Source organism: Garra rufa, chromosome 12 (genome assembly GCF_049309525.1).
Source record: "Garra rufa chromosome 12, GarRuf1.0, whole genome shotgun sequence".
NCBI lineage: Eukaryota > Metazoa > Chordata > Actinopteri > Cypriniformes > Cyprinidae > Garra > Garra rufa.
In genome coordinates, this window is record NC_133372.1 from 43,715,835 (window position 1) to 43,736,000 (window position 20,166).

A 20,166-nucleotide genomic window follows, 5' to 3' on the forward strand; every position below is an offset into this window, starting at 1 on the left:
AGTGCTGTATAAAAGATTTCTCATTGAAGAAACAAACTCATCTACATCTTGAATGGCCTGAGGGTGATTCAGTTTTAAGCAAATTGTAATTTTTGGATGAACGTTGGTTCCTTTAACAAAAACAACACTGTTTATGATGTAATCATGCCCAACACAATCATTTGTTGTAGAGTTCCTGAAAACATTACATTCAGAATATTTATGTTTTGCACTTAATTGTAAAGGTAGCTAATGTAAATGCCCTTTTACAGAGCAACCAAACAGTCCTGATCCCAGCACAAGCTGATCAATACTAGTGCGGCTATTCGATGCAGTCCCCAGAGACCCTGAACGTCTCTGATAGATGAGTTATATTGTTTATGCACGTCACACCGAACTCCTCAACGTGCTGGTTTGAACTTCTAATGGAAAAAACTTCGGTTAAGTAACATAATTAAGCTCACATAAGATGTGAAGCCAGAACTATTTGCATGATAAGTGGGAGTCTTATCCTGAGATGAACAATATGTTGCACTTAATTAAAAACACTTTGTTATTCTCATTTTCTACCGCTGCTTTATGCATTATTCAGCGCAAGTGATTATGATATAAAATAAGATGTATAATTGCATAAGCATACATTTGTTAAAAGTGTGTGTTGTTTGTAGATCCTGCATTTAATTTTCCTGATATGCAAGTTGGATTCACAATCTAAAATATTTAGATGTTACAACCTGGATGCACTGTGAAAGTGGCGTCTGCTGCAGACAGGTTAGCACCGCGCTTCGATTCGGCGTCCGCTTTTATGTCGGCTCATTAATGAATGATCGATGATCCGTACTGCTGCATGATCAAATTACCAGCTAGAACCACAGGCTGATAAAACAAGGTGCTGGAGAGAAGGAGTTCATATATTCTGATGCTGTAATAGACCAATTATACTGCTCTACTGCCCCCCTCCTGGTGCTCTGTCATTAGGGACCAATAATAGCAGTGTGGCCTTCAGTGGCTGACAGGATAGAAGTCGTAGTTTTCCTTCATATGGTCATGCTTGTCAAAGAAAAGGTTTGAAATCAGTTGTTTAGACAAATCACAAAAGAGAGTTCTTTAATATCTCAGTTGTTTTTAATTCTTTCATCTAAACCACTTTGATTTTAATTAAACTAATTAATTGAACATAAAAAATGAACAATTCCACATACTTACATGAAATGAGGGCCCAAGCTATGTCTAAAAAAGCAGAATATTATAGAGACTTGAGGGTGCAGGATTTATTTGATTTTGGCCTTAAAGCAACCATACTGTTAAAAAAATAATAATGATGATTTTAAAAATCTGTTAAATTTACCATAAAATATTAGCAGCTGGGGTTGCCAGAATTTAACAGTAAAAATACAATAGTAAAATTTTAATTTTAGAGATTGAACTTAAATTTATGATAGAAAAAGAAGAAATTATTTCAATGTGTTCAGTTTTTTTCAGTGTAAATTATACTTTTTAATAATTCTAGACATTTTCACTTCCAAAAGTGGTACATTTAACAATATTTTACTGTAACATTACACAAGCTGTCCTGTTAGATTCATAAAATTTTTTCTACGGCGTAGAGTAAGAACTTTTTTTAAGGGTAATTTTTTTTACTGTAAATATGGTAATTGTTTTTAAAAATTATTTTTATTATTATATATTATATGTATATTTTAATTTCTAGAAATTTCAGCATCTTGGCTTAAACTTATTTAATTTAATGTAAATTTACAAAAAGGCATTTCTGTTTTTCATTTCATACTTTTTTTAAGAGCTTTTTTAAATATTTCATCTTGTTTTTTATCTAATATTTTTATTAATTTATTGTATTTTATCACTTACCTAAAATGTTAAAATGTCCAAGATGTAGATGAATTTGTTTCTTCATGAAAACCTATTTGGAGAACTTTAACATTCCATCACTTGCTCAGCAATGAATCCTCTGCAGTGAATGGGTGCCGTCAGAATGAGAGTCTAAACAGCTGAGAAAAGCATTACAATAATCCTTTTGAATGTTAAAATTACAGTAGTTTTTTTACACTTAGAATACCTCTGCAACCATATAGCAATGCGTTTCGTCAGAAGAAGCAACATCCTGTCCATTTTATTTGGATACAAATGCAGTAGATTTGTAAATGAAGCACTATTTGCTGCTAAAGATAGAGAGCACAAATGCCAGGTGATTAGTCAATGTGCTTGTTTCTCAGTGGGTCGGGCATTTTCTGGGGTACTCGCTCATACTGACCTACATTTGGATCATTTGGATCTCTGTATCCGGTTCAGGGAAGGAAAATTTAGCTCTATTTGACGCCCACCTTTCCGAACTCCGCCAGTTGATCAAACTGTTTTAGAAGCCTGTAAGAGAAATATCAAATGTGGACATGTGTGTTTCTCTATGCATACAATTGTTCAAACGCATGTGTGCCAGACAATGTTTTATTATTTTGTGTGTCCTACTCACACGGTTATGTTTGGACCCCAATGAGTCAGTGTTTATTATGCCTGATCAGAAGTGTCTGTCACGTCTACATGTTGTAGTGGATCACATAAATAAGATCATGGTTATAAAGTATTTTAGTGCTGGTGATACAGTAGAATATATGTTAAATACTTAGTGTGGAGATTACATTAAAGGTCATTGCACACTGAGTCCGAAATTTTTGAATGTGTTTTTTCATATTCGTCATCCTTTCCTATCAAAATGCTTGCTATGGATGCGAAAACACAGAAAATCTAACCTGATTAAATTTTTACTTTTATTTTTATGATGCACACAGTGTGCAATGACCTTAAATCTCATGCTTAAAGTAATAATAACAATGATTAAATAATTATAATAATTATTAATAATGTTTATTAATATTATTTATTATTATTAGTAGTAATAAATATAATATTAATAATAATAATATTTATTATTATTATTGTTATACACCCTTTGAAAACTGAGCATTGGCCCTCAGAAGTTTTATTTTTATTATTAATTTATAGTATTTATACAATTATAGTATTTGTTAATATTTTGAATTAGCTTTTATTTTTATCATTTCAGGTTTCATTTTAATTTTAGTTTGAGTTTTAAGACATTTTGATATGTATTTATATCATTAATTTTTATAAAAAAAATTAATTATACAAATCTAGTGCTGGACAATGATTAATCACATCCAAAATAAAACTTTTTGTGTACATAATATATCTGTGTGTGCTGTGTGTATTTATTATGTATATATAAATTAAAAAATATATAAAAATATGTGATGTTTATATATTAAATGTTTATAAATAATATAGATTATATAAATATATACATATAAATATTTTGTATATTTCTGAATGTGTGTGTCTTTATCTATACATAATAAATATACACATATATTATATAAACAAAAACTTTTATTTTGTATGTGATTAATTGTGATTAATCACTGTCCAGCACTATTTTTTTATTATTAAAATGTAAAAAAATATTATTTTTTAACTCAAAATTAATCGTATTTAAGTTTTAGTAATTTAGAATTTATTAACTACTTGTTTTATTTTCAGTTGGTTTACAATTGTTGTTTATTTTAGATTACTTTTTTTCATTTCTTTTTTTCTGCTTCATTTTTGATTGCCAAAAAACACACTTTCATGGTATTAGTTTTTGTTAGTTTGAGTAAAAACACTAAACATGAAACTGTTTCATTCAGGCTTTAAACAGACTAGATACATCAACGTCATTTAGAAATTGATAGCCATATTATGCGCATTAGATATTCTGTTAAAATGACTAAAATGTAACACTCTTCATGTGCAGGTCAAAGCGGCACATGCCACTCGTGTTGAAGCCCCGACGCGAGTCATGTGAAAGGGCCTTTAGAGAGCGTAGATGTGGGCCAGAGTTTCTGACTGGCCTAATTTGTTCGACCTTCGCGGGGGAGAGAAAGGCACTGCGGAGGAGAGAACAGGCTTGTTAAAGAGACCCGCTCCCTCACTGAGAGGCCGTGACTCCCCCCGCAGGTGCCTGCCGTCTCTCACTTCAACCTAATCTGAATGTACGCTCAGATGTGTGCTACTGCAGCTAATTTGCTTTTATGGCTTTACTAAAGGTCTGCTGACTCACTTGTTCACAGTATGTGATGAAAAGCTTGATGAGTGCCTGCTATCCTTGGGGTTTCCTAGTCAAAAACACTTGCGACTGTCGGCTGTAATTTTTTCAGTGTTAAAATTCTCCTATTCATGTTGAAAGTGCAGAGATTATTATAGTTAAATAAAACAAAGTGAAACTACAGCTTGAAATAATTAAATAAGTTTAACTATTAAAGGGATAGTTCACCCAAAAATGAAAATTTGATGTTTATCTGCAAACCCCCAGAGCATCCAAGATGTACGCAACTTTGTTTCTTAAGTAGAACACAAACATTTTTAACTCAAACCGTTGCAGTCTGTCAGTCATATAATGGCAGTCAATGGTTACCAAATCTTTAAAGGGGTCATTGGATGCAAAACTAACTTTTACATGTTGTTTAAACATTAATGTGTGTTGGCAGTTTGTGTACACAACCACCCTACAATGATACAAATCCATCCAGTGGTATATTTTTTGATCTTTAAAAGTAATATCCCCTTTTTAAAATCAGGTCATTCTCAGCTTCTTGTCGTTGTGACGACACACAGACAGAGGCCGCTCCCATGATAGGTGATGAACATGAGAGCCATACCTTAGACCCGCCTTACCGAGCTGAAACAGTCCGACTCTGATCACCATTGTGTCGACTCAGGTGCAGAAAAGAATGTATGCATCTATGTTCATGCATATTATTCGTGATGCAGCTTCACCCACAGCAGAAGTGAGTATAAAGGTTTTTTTATGCATCTTTGCGAATGGTCTTTCTTAATAATGTGCTTGTTGGCAAGTTTCCCCGCTAATTGCGGCTAAAGTAAACATTATGTCTCATAATCCCAGAGCAGAGAGGGGCGGGGCGAGCAGAGCTCATTTGCATTTAAAGGGCCCATGCAATAAAATGTTAAGTTTTTGCAGAGCTGATTTTGACAAGGTAAAAGGGTGTTTTTTTACACTAATATTGAGAATTTTTAACCAAAGTATAGTATAGACTTTTCATTAAGACCCTTAAGAATCATATGAACTTGTGGAAAATAGGGAACCGATGACCCCTTTAAAAGTAAAAAAAACATACACAGACAAAACCAAATTAAACCCTGCGGCTCTTGGCGATTGAGGTCTTAAAGGTGCACTGTGTAACATTTAAGATTATCTCTAGACAGAGATGCAATATAATATACATAACTATGTTTTCAGGGGTGTATAAAGACCTTACCTAATGAACCATAATGTTTTTATTACCTTAGAATTATCAGTTTATGTCTACATACACCGCGGGTCCTCTCACATGGAAGTCGCCGTTATGTTTCTACAGTAGCCCTAAACGGACAAACTGCTCTACCAATCGCGTCTCATCACTGTTGTTCTTGCGAAAAACACTGACACAATGATGAACAAGTAACAGTAATATTCACAATAACATCATTTTATTGAATGATTAAGTAAATATAATTCCTTGAATTACGTTTTAAAAGAGATCTCACTATTTGTTGCTGTCAAAAACGGCGAGATTTTAATCCTGTATCTGTAAAGCCGCGGTCACACTAGACTTTGAGCATGCGAAATTCCTTCGGATGCTGCTGCAACGGTCGTGATATGACGTCATGCTCTGCTGCGTCTTTTTAAAAGTTAAATTCAGCACATGACACTAATAATACATTTTAAATGTAAAAACACACAATCTACTACATTTTACCGCAGTGTTGCAGTTTTAAATGTTTAAATTTAAGGTTCTTTTCATTCAGCTAGAGGTCATGCTGTGACGTATCGATCTCATGTGATACGAATTCGTTGGTCAGAGTTCACCAAGTTTGAACTTTCAGACGCAGCGAAATGCGAAAATATTTCGCATGGGCTTGCGTTTCCGGTCTAAAGCATTCGCATGCGTATGAATGGAAGTCAATGGAACGAAAAGTGCAGTGTGACCGCACCTTAAGGGAGGGGTGAGCGGTGGACTGTTGCAATACACAACCTCACCGCTAGATGCCGCAAAAATCTACACACTGCACCTTTAAGACACAAAACGATCGGTCTGTGCAAAAAACTGAACAGTATTTATATCATTATTTACCTCTGTTTCACACAACGTTCTACTGTCCTGAGCGTGTTCACAACAGCGGAAGCGATCTGCCGCACGTATACGTCACTCATTGTGTGCATATTGGCCTCTCAAAATGGTAATTACTTGTGCTTATTCTGATTCTAGCAACCGATTAAAAACTTAAAGATTATGTTTCCTTGTGTGAACTCATCTGGGAGTTTTGTATTTTCACCAACATATAAAATACAGCTGAACGTTCCGGTGGATCAGAGGTAAATAATAATATAAATACTGTTGAGTTTCTTGCACAGACCGATCTTTATGTGTCTTAAGACCTCAATGTATCGTCATGAGCCGCAGGGTTTAATTTGGTTTTGTCTGTGTACAGACTGCAACGGTTTGAGTTAAAAATCTCCGTTTGTGTTCTACTGAAGAAATAAAGTCAACAGCAGATTAACATTAAATCTTCATTTTTGGGTGAACTGTCCCTTTAAAATAACTCAAATTGATTTAAAAATTATTTAAAATACTATATAGACAAAAAATTGTTTGAGAACTCTAATATGTAGGCATGTTATTTTACAAACTAACTGCATCACGCTAGCGTTTCCAGCCCTAGTTATATCTGCCCACATCTATCCATCAGGGTGAACTGTGCCATTTGTACTTTTCCACCAACATGCCAAAATTCTGACAAGGGCATCAGCGATATCAGGTTTACACTGCCACTGCAATGTGTTGGAAATGCAGCAGCGAGTTCAAATTGCCTGTGCTGCAGTCGTCAGTTCAGTTTGGATTAACGGGGAGATCGGAGATGACAGGAGCAATGGCGGCAAAACGCCCTGAAAATGACAAGTTAGATAAGAGGGAAATCTAATGACCCCGTAACTTTTAATGACCACATCAATAATTTTCATCCTCTGAAAGGAGTGCATTGTCTTTATGTCGTCAATGAGAAATTAAGACACAACACTGTCCCTTGAGAATGTGATGTATGTGTTCGATTCGTTTTCTTAAAGGGACAGTTCATTGAAAATTACAATCTAGTCATTTACTCTAAACCTGTTTGAATTTCTTTCTTCTGTAGAAAACAAAGAGAGAAATTTAGACTTTGTATCAGTGTGATTTGAGTCATATTTTAGTATTGTGTATGTGCTATTGTAGTGTTTAGGTTTTACTTTTTTATTTTAATTGTAGTTTGTTTTGTGCATTTTTTTCGTGTTTACTTTACATTAATTATTTAATTTTATTTTTGTAATAAATATGTAAACTATAATATAAACGTTTTACACACTACCAGTCAAAAGTTTTTTAACAGTATGGTTTTTAATGAAGTTTCTTCTGCTCACCAAGCTTGCATTTATTTCATCCAAAAGACACCAATACAGTAATATTGTGATTTAATTTTACTATTTAAAATGCCTGCTTTCTATTTAAATATATATTTTCAAACTCAATTTATTCCTGTGATCAAAGCAACATTTTCAGCATCATTGCTCCAGTTTTCAGTGTCACATGATCCTTCAGAAATCATTCTAATATTCTGATTTGTATTTAAAAGAGTTAAGTACTTTTTTTCCATTTAGGATTCTTTGATGAATAGAAAGATCCAAAGATCAGCATTTATCTGAAATAAAAAGCATTTGTAACATTATACACTACATCATCCGAAAGCTTGTAGTCAGTATCATTTTTATTTATTATTTTTTGGGGGGCAAATAAAATGACAAAAGATACAAAAGATTTCTATTTCAGATAAGTGCTGTTCTTTTGAACTTTCTATTCATCAAAGAAACCTGAAAAAAAAATCTACTTAACTGTTTTCAAAATAAAATAAAAATGTCTTTTGAGCAGCAAATCAGAATATTAGAATAATTTACGAAGGATCATGTGACTAAAATAATGTCGCTATGTTCAAAATATATATATATATTTAAATAGAAAACAGTTATTTTAAAAAGTAAAAATATTTCAAAATGTTACTGTTTTTGCTGTACTTTGGATCAAATAAATGCAAGAGCCTTTTAAAAAACATTACAAATCTTACTGCTTAAAGACTTTTGACTGGCAGTGTATATTTAGATTTAGTTAACAATAACAAAAATATATTAGGGTTGATAAAAAAATCAAATGAATAAAAACGTTGCAATTTTGAGTTTATATCTCAAGATATGAAATTAAGAGAAAAGTCGGGTTGCGAATATATGATTAAAAGGAAGCAATAACTTTTTTTTTCTTTTTTAATTTCATGGTGAAAATGGGCTTCCACACAGTATTGTATGTCTGAAGACTCATATTGATATACTTTTATAGTACGGTTGTGTTTCGCAGGAGAACAAAAGTCACACATTTGGAACGACACAAGGCGGGATTTTCACTATTGTCTGAACTATTCCTTTAAATATTAGCCTTACTGTGATGCCATCAAATGCAAATTTTAACTCTGGCCCAACAGTTTTTTTTGCAGACAGAATGACGCACAAGTTACCTTTCCCCAAAGGCGTATCTGTTTCCTTGAGCGGGTCTGCAGTCTTTTTGGAAATGGTTTTCGTTATCAATCAAAATAACTGCACAGTGGGTCTGCAACAACAACTGGCCAGACGTGTGCTGAGTGTTTATGAAAGGATCCAATCTGAAATGCCTTCGTTTATCTAGTCATTTATAGGAAAGAGATTGTTCACTAGGATTTTTTCGTTTTTGACTTTGGCCAGTCAGTAACCACCTAGCAATCAATGCTCTCCCTCAAGTATAAGCCACATAAAATGACAGTCCTTGGAAAAATAAGACTGCTGACCCGTTAACTCCTTGTTACTAGGCAAAAGGGATTTTATATTTTATGCATGTTATTAGATTAGTGTTGAGAGTTCCTCAGCTAAACTTAGCAGTTTTCTCATTTGTATACAGATTTGCATGACATGCTGTTGGACGTTAAAATTACAGTTCAGTATTTGCATAAACATGCCAGTTCTTTGAGTTTTGACTGGTTGTAATACTTGAAATATACAATAGCATGTCTTTGTAGAGCTTTTTGTTTAACAAAACATGGCACGAAATCTGTATTCATTTACAGAATAGAGCAATGGGTGACTGTTCTGCAAGTTGAACACTTTCACATGTAAAAATATTCACTCTTTTCATAATGCAAATAATTTAAAAGCAGCTTAATTAAGCAGATATGTCTGCTTCAGTACCACTGTGAACAAGTGAAAGATGACAATAGAACTTTAATAGACAATAATGTTTGAAAGTCTGTAAAAGTGGGACGTTCTTGTTTAAGAATGTCAGACAAGGTATTTATAAAAGGATATTTATCAGCCGTGGTTTGATATTTCCTGATTTGCTTTGCAAAGCGTCTTTAGGCTGAAGAGTAATTGAAATAGAAAGCCCAATTATTGATCATGTGGTTAATTAGAGCAAATGGGCTCAGGCCAATCTGTCTAGTCACATTCTGATGAAGAGTGTGTCATTATTACTCCAGCGAGGTGAACGTGTTTGAGCTTTGACATAACATCCACCCCATAATCAAAAGAAAGAAATGATGTTTAATATTTTGCTTAAGGGAAATGTTTAAAAATCTGCTCAATACTGTGATGCAAAAGGAAACTGACTTTCACAGTGATTTAAATGCTCTGATGAGACCACTATTGATATAAATAGGAATAGGAAAATGTGTTTGCATTTTGCTTATATACACTATATTGTATCCTTCTAATGAACAGGTTTACTACTTTAGTCATTCCCATGAGTTCAAATCTTAATGTTTAAGCATATAATTATATTATAGAGTATTGTGTGCTTTCAATCTTATAGCAACAGTTTGGACAGGACCCTTTTCTATTCTAACATGGCAATGCATCTGTGTATAAAGCAAGGTTCAAAAAAACTATTAATGCAGTCAGTGTGGAAGAACTTGACTGATCTGGTAAAACCAAGTCCTAATCCTACTCTGGTGTGACTTTAAATGCAGATCTTGAGCCAAAAACTCATCACCAAACACCAATGACTTGTACATTCGCTAAAAGTCTTGGGACACCTTCTTTAGAACAGAAAAGGCACTTCTAAAACTGTGGCAGCAATAATGGAAACATAATTCATGTATTTAAAAATTTCCATCTCTGCTGTTGTTTTGGAAGTGTCTAAAATAACCGAACCTTTGTGTACAAGTCATTAATTGGTGATGAGTTTTTGACTCAAGGTCTGCATTTACGGTCACACCAGAAGTGTTCAGGTGGGATTAGGACTTTGCTTTATGCAGACCAGTCAAGTTCTTCCACATTGGCTGAATCAGTCATTTATTTTGAACCTTGCTTTATACACAGATGCACTGTCATGTTAGAATAGAAAAGGGTCCTGTCCAAACTGTTGCCACAAAATTTAAATCATGCAATACCCTAGAATATTATTATTATGCTTAACATTAAGATTTGTACTCAGGGAAATACTAAAGTAGTCAAACCTGTTCATTAGAAGGGGGTGTCCCAATACTTTTGGCAATATAGTGTATGTGTATATGAATGAATATATTTGTATAATTAAATGTTTAAACAGATTTATTAAATTATTTATGACTGGTGAATTGATACCTGTAACCTGATTATTTTTATGAGATTCAGTCAGTGTGTTAACAGCTAATCTATTAATTTAACAGGATAATCCAGTGTCTGAGTTTTAAGTGGTGTAGAGGCTTATCAAATCTAATTGCTTTGATTAAGACACAATACCTGGTTGTGCTGCAGTGCGATAGATGCTAAAGCACGGTATTCTCTCGATAAAAGCAGCACTCCACGCAGAGGCTGAGAATGAATGAAGCTCTTCAGCCTTTCATGCAGATTCAATTACAGTTCAGAGTAATAAAAATGTCATGCAAATTTTCTAATACTGACTCACAATGGAAGTTTGTACTTGCACTGCATTTGACTTGGTTTCTGACATCCGTTTCCCATTGTTTCAGAGGGCATGTGATGCTACTTTGCTACAAGCACACCGTATTGAAGTGTGAAATTGTTTTAATGAATACTAATTAGGAAATGACCTCAGAGAGCATGGCAGATCTGTGTTTGATTTTGAAGTAGTGCTTGTTATATTAAGGTACTGCTTGAAGACTTAATGCTTGGAAACTTGTTTATATATGATATTCTATCTATATGCTACTAAAATGAACTCTATCCATATTTAGACATTTAAAATTTCTTTTTGTTTTTGGCCAAAAAGGACCTAACTTCCTGTTTCAATTGGAAACAGATGTCAACTGTGCTTTTCCAGTGATAGCACTACACCTGACCGACTACTGCTTACCTAGCTTACTGTGTTAATGGACCGTGTGTGTGTGTGTGTGTGTGTGTGTGTGTGTGTGTGTGTGTGTGTGTTTGTGTGTGAATGAATCACTCTGCTCGATGCGCCCTCTAGTTTTATATTTCCGGTTAAACCCCTGCATTGCAGCATTACTTGCAGAAGCTGAGAGAGAGAGAGGGAGAGAGAGAGAGAGAGGGAGAGGGAAAGAGAGAGAGGGAGAGGGAGAATAAAACCTGGTCCAAATCACATCAGAGAGAAGCCCTTACTCTACTGAAGTTATGTGCTATTCAAATTGAGTTGAGAATTGAATTTTAAACCCAGTTCAGTTTCTGAAGTTGAATTTATATATTTATATAGGAGTCAAATAAGATGCGAAACTGTCATTTGAATATAAGGAAGCTGAATTTTAACTGCTGAACCTACCGAAATGTGTGTACACTTGTAATTTAATAGATTTTTATATTTGATAAATGTATTTATCATACTAGTCCAAAGTTTTTGAACAGTAAGATTTTTAATGTTTTTTAAAGAAGTCTGTTCTGCTCACCAAGCTTGCATTTATTTGATCCAAAGTACAGCTAAAACAGTAAAATTTAGAAATAATTTTACTAGTTAAAACAACTGGTTTTTATTTGAATACATTTTAAAATGTAATGTTTATTCAAAGCTGATTTTTTTTGCATCATTACTCCAGTCCTTCAGAAATCATTCTAATATTCTGATTTGCTAGTACAAAAACTATTATGATTGTTATTATGTTGAAATTTCTTTCATGAATAGAAAGTTCAGAAGATCATCATTTATTATAATTTTTTTTTGTAACATTATAAATGTCTTAATCATCACTTTTGATCAATTTAAAGCATCCTTGCTAAATAAAAGTATTAATTTCTATAATTTATTTTCAGATAAATGCTGATCTTTGGAGCTTTCTATTCATCAAAGAATCCTGAAAAAATATACTCAACTGTTATAAATATTACTAATAATAATAAAAATGTTTCTTGAACAGCATATCAGCATATTAGAATGATTTCTGAATGGTCATGTGACACTGAAGACTGGCGTAATGATGCTGAAAATTTACCTTTGATCACAGGAATAAATTACATTTTAAAGTACATTCAAATAGAACGCAACAATATTACTGCTTTTACTGTATTTTGTATCAAATAAATGGAAATAAAAAACTTTTGACTGGTAGTGTATATTTATAGATTTCTATTTATTATACTATATTTATTTGATATATTTAATTTAAAATAAATTTTATAGTGGAAGAACACTTAATTTATATTGTTGTTTATTTTAATGTACTTATTTATTTATTTAATAATTATTATTTATTTATTTTATCTGAAAACAATATGGTGAACATTTTTTGGCAAAATTCAATTTTTTTTATTTTTTTTATTGGTATTTTAACAAGACCATACATAGTGTACGTCAGTGAAAGAAAATAAGTTACAGATCGTCGTCTCAATATAAACCCAATCAAAACCCTCCCACCCACAAGACATTTAAATATAAAGTCAAGAAAAAAAGAAAGAAAAAAAAGTAAAGAAAAAAATAACAATAAAAGACAACTAAATAATAAATTAAATAAACAAATACATAAAAATAAGAAACATTCCTCTCTCAAAAATCAGTCTTCATTCCTTTCAGAAGTTAATTATTGTGTATCAGCGCTGGTATCAGGAGAACAGAGTAAGCCTTTGATGTGATCTAAGAAAGGTTTCCAGATCTTATGAAAAGATTTGAGGGATCCTGAAAGCGAGAATCTTAACTTTTCAAGTTTTATACAGCAAAAGATTTCTCGGATCCACATATCATGCGATGGAGGAATGACATGTTTCCACTTCATAAGAATGGCTCGTCTAGCTAAAACAGTAGTAAAGGCGATGACATGGCGGGATGAGGCAGTCAAATCAGGTCTCGAGGAAATGCCAAAAAGTACTGTCAAGGGGTTAGGGGTTAAGTCTATGTTAAGAACATTACTAAGTGTTTCAAATACATTGGACCAAAAGTCTGTCAACCGTGGGCAACTCCAGAACATATGGAGATGGTTGGCAGGAGATTGCTTGCAGCGATGACAAGCGTCACTCCTATCTGGAAACATTTTTGCTAGTGTGGCATTTGTTAAATGTGCCCTATAGAGCACTTTACATTGCAATAGGCCATGTCTGGCGCATATGGAAGAGGAGTGCACCAGATTTACGCAAAATTCAATTTTGATGATAGCTGTTTTAATGGTTTTGAAAGTATTCCACTTAGTTTGGTAGAAGTGTGCAGAGTGTAAAAGAATGTAATCTATATGCCAGGGAATAAATAGACTTAATTAGTCAAACTTAATGATTCATTGGTAATTTTTGTTTCTTGTGTTGGACTATATTGAAGATTCTCTGGTTTGACTGTGTACTGAATTTCTTTGAATTGTAATTCATTAAGTTCCTTTTCCGGTCATCATTTTAAATTCTAATTAAAAATCCAGAGGCTTTAGGCAACTGAAAACTCAAATTCACCCTCATGAACTGAACAGGAGCCCGTTCTGAGCTTTACCCTTTAAAATCTACCGTAGTAAATTCCAGCGTACCTCCTTAACCTCAATGCCAGGCAGTTTGTTGCAGACTCCTGCACAGTCATGGTCTTACAAAAGCAGTAGTTTAAGGCCCTTGTTTGAGTCGGCATTAAATATTCAAACCGTTTTCTAGGCTGAGTGAACTTGTGTGTTTTTTGAATACAATTATTATGTATGGGCATCTGCTTACATGCTGGTTTGTGAGTGTGTGTGAATAGACTTTGTGAAGATCAATAATTCAGTGCATCCTGTGGTGTCCCAGCTACTTTTATAGTGACCTCACCCCACGGCATCTTTATGTACGTGCCTCACTGTGCCTTACCAAACCTATGATTCGCATGTAAATTTAGCATTTCATCACTTGCTCACCAGTGGATCCTTTGCAGTGAACGAGTGCCATCAGAATGAGAGTCTAAACAGCTGATAAAAACATTACAATAATCCACAAGTAATCCAGACCACTCCAGTCCATCAATTTACATTGCTTGCTTGTAAGAAACAAATTCATCATTAAGGTATTTTTTATCTTTATAAAATTGCTTCTTTTCAAAACATGAGTCCATAATCCAAAAAGTGTATCCCTTGTTGTCATCTTGCATCAAAATACTCCCACATATTTGTTTTGAACTGTTTTGGCTTGTAAATGTTGCTTATTTCTCTCCTGATTTAGACAAAATTACTTTTTCATTGGAGAAATCAATATTATGGATGGAGTATTGAGGTTGGCACCATATTAACACAAAAACACATTAAATATGTAAAACAGGGCCATGCCCTTGCAAAGCATTGCCATCTGCGTACTTAGAATATGTTTACTATATGCTTCAACTGTCTAAATGCCAACATAATACAGAAATGTACAGAATGTCTTCCTGTAAGTTTTGCTGCAGTATACCTGCATCATATGTGTCCTGTGGGCCTGAAGCAATACTGAATGTTTTATTAGTTGTGCTGGTTGAGGCGAGCATCACTTTTACCACCGATCATATTCGAGGGTTATGGATTTGAAAAAACTCCTAACAATAAGTTTTACAGTTTTGTATGTTGGTGTCATTTGTTCTACAGTGGAAACTTCTTTTGATTGACCTTTTCCTCTTTATGAAGCGCAGGTAGATGCTACTTAAACTGGGTTTTGGTGGTATAATCACGGTGGGACTTGATGCCTGAACCAGAAAATTCACTGCCTAGGGGCTTCTGAACCAAACAAATTATATCAATTAATCCAGCTGAACTGAATGTAATTGCCTTTGTGAGTATGATGGATGAAAAGCATATTGTTTCCGCTTTCCCTTTGAGAAGTTTGGATGTTTTTGAGGAGTTAAAGTTTTGTGCACACTCACTTACACAAAACATTGTGACCTTTACATAACATGATTTAGTTATTTTTACAAATTAAATATAATGCAATATTTAACATTAATTTAATATGTAAATTTTATGCAGTATGGAGTAAATTTTAATTAATATGCATGCATGCAGAATTTTAACAGCTGTTATTCGAAAAAGTCTGAGCTGCGTTGCGTTGTGTTTTATCATATTTAAACATGACCCTGGACCACAAAACCAGTCTTATGTAGCAGGGGTATATTTGTAGCCAAAAATACATTGTATAGGCCATTTTATGCCAAAAATCATTAGGATATTAAGTAAATATCATGCTCCATGAAGATACATTGTAATTTTTCCTTCCGTAAATATATCTGAACTTATTTTTTTATTAGTAATATGCACTGGTAAGAAGAACTTCATTTGGACAACTTTAAGGATGATTTTCTAAAGATAAGATTTTTTTTTGCACCCTCACATTCCAGATTTTCCAATAGTTGTGTCTCGGCCAAACATTGTCCTATCCTAACAAACCAAAAGCTTATTTATTCAGCCTTCAGATGATGTGTAAATCTCAGTGTTAAAAAACTGACTCTTATGACTGGTTTTGTGGTCTAGGGTCACAAATATATTCCACAGAATATATATACGATTTTTGCTTTAAAGCAGTGCAGAAAATTAAAAAAAAAATTGATTCTCTTAGGGATTGGTGATGTGTTTTATTTAAATGCAACACAAAGGAGTGGAGTAAGAAAATCTGATTTGTTGCAGTTTGTGTGTCTCTTATGTTGTCATGCAATAATTAGGAAACATCCCATTCAACATGGCAGACTGTATGAAGCATTTCAGTCGTTCTTCCTCAGCTTGTGTCTGACTGGACCAGTAATGCATTACACACACATCAACACTCCAGCTCAGCCGTGAACCCATCCAGCTCAGGATAGCCATTTTGCTTTAGCCTATAAATCATGTAACAATCAGTGAAAGAGGTTCTGTTGCAGTGACAAAGGTTTTTTTTGTCTTGGTCATGAATGGAAATGTGGTTGTGCTAAGTGACCAATGAGAGCAGAGAAATCTGGTACGTTATCATGTGGAAGTTCAGTTTAATTATTGACTTTAGTAGACCTGCACTGGCCAGATTATTTCCTACCACAATGAGTGCAAAAATGAGAAAGTGTCGAAGGTGTAAATGTACTCTATCAGCATAAGTGCAAAGTCATTTCATGACCAAATATCTGGACAATGTAACCATATAACTCATTATCTTGAATGGAAACAATTAAAGATTACGCTTGAATCTGTGACACTTACTGTTAATTCATGAAGTCACATCTTCCTATGAAATCTCACGCTTCTCTCGAGCTAAAATTGGGACATTTTGTGCAATTTTGGGTTAATTAGATATACTCGAGCTGCTAGATATACGTATCGTTGTCTATATAGGTCATTTTTTGGGCTGGATGTAGGTTAGATTATTGTCAGGAAATTCATAACTTCCAGCAGGGACTTGACGTCTACAGTGATAACTGAGCATTTCCTGACATTTAATAGCCTTCACTAACCATTGAGTAAATCTTCATGAATTTAATACTGACTCACTCAAATTGGTGATTCAGCTTTGGTGCACAAACATCAGGTTTCATAGAAAAGAGCAGTACCTGGAAGCACTGCTCAGTTTGCATGAGTTAAAAATGTTGGATTGGGGATGTCAGACTCCATCTGGCAAGGACCGGCTGGGCTGTGTTATTAATGCATGGACCCATGCCACCTCAGCACTTATTATACGCACACTTGACTATTCATGTACAGAGGATTTCCCAAAAACCAACGAGCTGAGGTTTTATGTGGTAATAATGTTAATAATGCTATACATTGGCCAATTTATTGATATTTTCTATTTTAAGGTTATTTAAATAAGAACACAGAATTGAATTTTTCTAACAACATTTGGCAGTTTTTAAGATCACATTGGCCAGTTAACAGAAAGGTTGTGATCAGTTCCAGTTTTTTTTTTTTTTTTTTTTTTTTTTACTGAATATATCAAATGCTTGTTGAATTTGACCAATTTTTTGGTTCCCAGCTGATCTGGGTTTTCAATGGCTGATGTCAGTCCTGTAAAATAGTAGCCGATAACATATAGCTAAATTATTATTATAATTCATTCACAATACTGTAATTTGATTTTGAAGGAGAACTATCATCATCAGCATAGAGAACATTGTTAATGGCCAATGTCGATTATATTGACAAATTAATCATTTTGTCAGTGTATTACTGTTATATTTTGGCATTATATCAATTATCCTGCTCTTTAGCAGTGTTATTTTAGTATTGTTTATATAGCATTCATTAGTCATTTTGAATTTGTTTTATTGTTTCAATTAATATTTTATGTGCTTTAATTAGTTTTTTTTTTTATATCTTTATAGCTTATCTTTCCTTTTTTATAAAATAATTTTACTTTTGGTTGTAAAAATAACAACAGTGCTCTTTAGTTAATGCCATTGTCTTTGGAAAAAACACTATCGGTTGACCTCTGCTGTGGGCATAGCTGGTTTTGAGCTGGTATTGTGTCAACTTGCTGTTCTCTAATCTTTATCAGTGCTGTATTCCCTCTGCGCTCTAGCCAGGGCTTTTTTCCCATCACTCACTCTCTCTCTCTTTCTTCCTCTCTCTCTGTCTCTCTCTCGCCCCCGCTGTTGTTAATTTCTCTGAATAATCAGTATTGACATCAGCTCTATTGCTGCGCTGTCAGCTCTCTATTGTGGGAGATCACAGGGCACTGCAGCCTACTGGGCAATGAATCTTTCATTCATATCCATCTATATTCATGCATATTTTTATTCATCCTTTTTCCTATTGTCTGGCCTCAAATGAGCTGAGGAAACTCTTCTGCACACACAGGATCTGATTAGTAGTGGTGTTGGCTATTGCTACTACTGCTTATATTGTACATGGGGATTTGAGTATTAATGTCAGCATGTAACTCATCCTGTTTGTTTTACAACCGTGAATGTTTATGAGTGGTGTGCTGTTTTTTTAATGACACAACCCATATCTAGAGACCAGAATATCACTTTTTTTCTTGCAAGACAGTATGACACCACCTAGCAACCATTTAGAACACCTTAGCAACCACTCACAAGTCCCAAGCAAAAACCTGTGGACCACCCAGAATGCCCTAGCATCATGGCAATGAGTTTTGCACAGGGAAGCACTACTCAAAAATAGCCCTAAGACCCTAGTAACCACCCACAACTCTTTAGCAACATCCTAGCAACAACCCAGAGCACCCTAGTAACCACCCACCTTAGCAACAAACTTTACAAATTTGTGTGCCCATACAATCTTGATATCTGCAGTTGAGGGCTCAGAGAGACTATTCTACTCAAGCTCCGATAGCCCCCCCTATAGACAGAAAGATAAATAAATATGCATAAAAATGATTTATTCCATGGAATGTCTGGATACTGGATTCTGATTGGCTGGCAGGTATGCAGGAAAACCATTTAATGCACAGGTAGTTCCAAGTCAGTTTAATCACCGTTCTATATTAATGCGCTGCTTTAATTGACGAAGAGAGAGAGAGAGAGAGAGCAAGTGGTCGGAGATCGCATTGTGCTGCGCACATACATAAACTTCTTGTCAGCGCTTGCCCGCGATTCTTATTAAAATAGCCTAGATACTAGATCACTACATTATATTCCTCAGCAACGAGGTGGTAAAACTGCTGTTTTTGAATGAATTCGTTGTTTGTAGAGAGAGACGCACATCATGCAGGCAGGTACTCATATACACACACAAACACAACTGTCATCTCTCTTTCTCTCTCTCTGCTTCGCGTCGGGTGGTTATCAGCCTCCACGTCGTGCATTTAAAATCCTTTAATGCACGGCAAACCGTTGATTATCCCTTACCTAACACCCTAGCAACCACCCACAACTCCACAACAACACCTTAGCAAACGCGTATAATTCCCTAGCAACCACCCACAATATCCTAGCATCATAGTTGTGAATTTTGCTCAGTAAAGCACCACTTAACAACCAACCTAGAACCACACACAACACCCTAGCAACACCCACAATTCTTCAGCAACATCCTAGCAGCTATTCACTACTCCCTAGCAACAATCTAACCACCCACAACGTCTTAGCACCATGGCTGTGAGTTTTGCAGAGGAAAACACCACTCAACAATCTAACACCCTAGCAACCACCCACAACTTCCTAGCAACACACTAGCAACCACCCATAATTCCATAGCAACCATCAGAACACCCTAGCAACCACCCACAATATCCTAGAATCATAGTTGTGAGTTTTGCTCAGTAAAGCACCACTCAACAACCACCCTAGAAATCTAGAAACACAACACTCTCGCAACCACCCATAATTCCCTAGCAACCACCTAGAACACCCTAGCAACCATCCACAACATCCCAGCATCATGGCAGTGAGTTTTGCACAGAAAAGCACCTCTCAACAAACAGCTTAGAACCCTAACAACCACACACAACACCCTAGCAACCACTAACAAATCTTTACCAACATCCTAGCAACAGTCACAACTTCCTAGCAACCACCCACTCCATCCTAGCATCATGGTGTTTTGCACAAGAAGGCACCACTCATCAATATAGCAACCAACTATAGCAACAACATAACAATCAACTATAGCAACCACCCACAACTCCCTAGAAATCACCCACAATATTCTAGCATCATAGTTGTGAGTTTTGCACAGTAAAGCACCACTCAACAGCCACCCTAAAACCTGGCAACCATACACAACCCTCTAGTAACCTCCCACAATTTT

At 34.8% G+C, this 20,166-nt stretch overlaps 1 protein-coding gene across 2 annotated transcripts in view; it reads left to right on the top strand.

Annotated features, from left to right (window-relative positions):
- Positions 1-20,166, top strand: part of syt2b (synaptotagmin IIb) — a 53,441-nt gene that overhangs the window by 7,880 nt on the left and 25,395 nt on the right. The window lies entirely within an intron of this gene.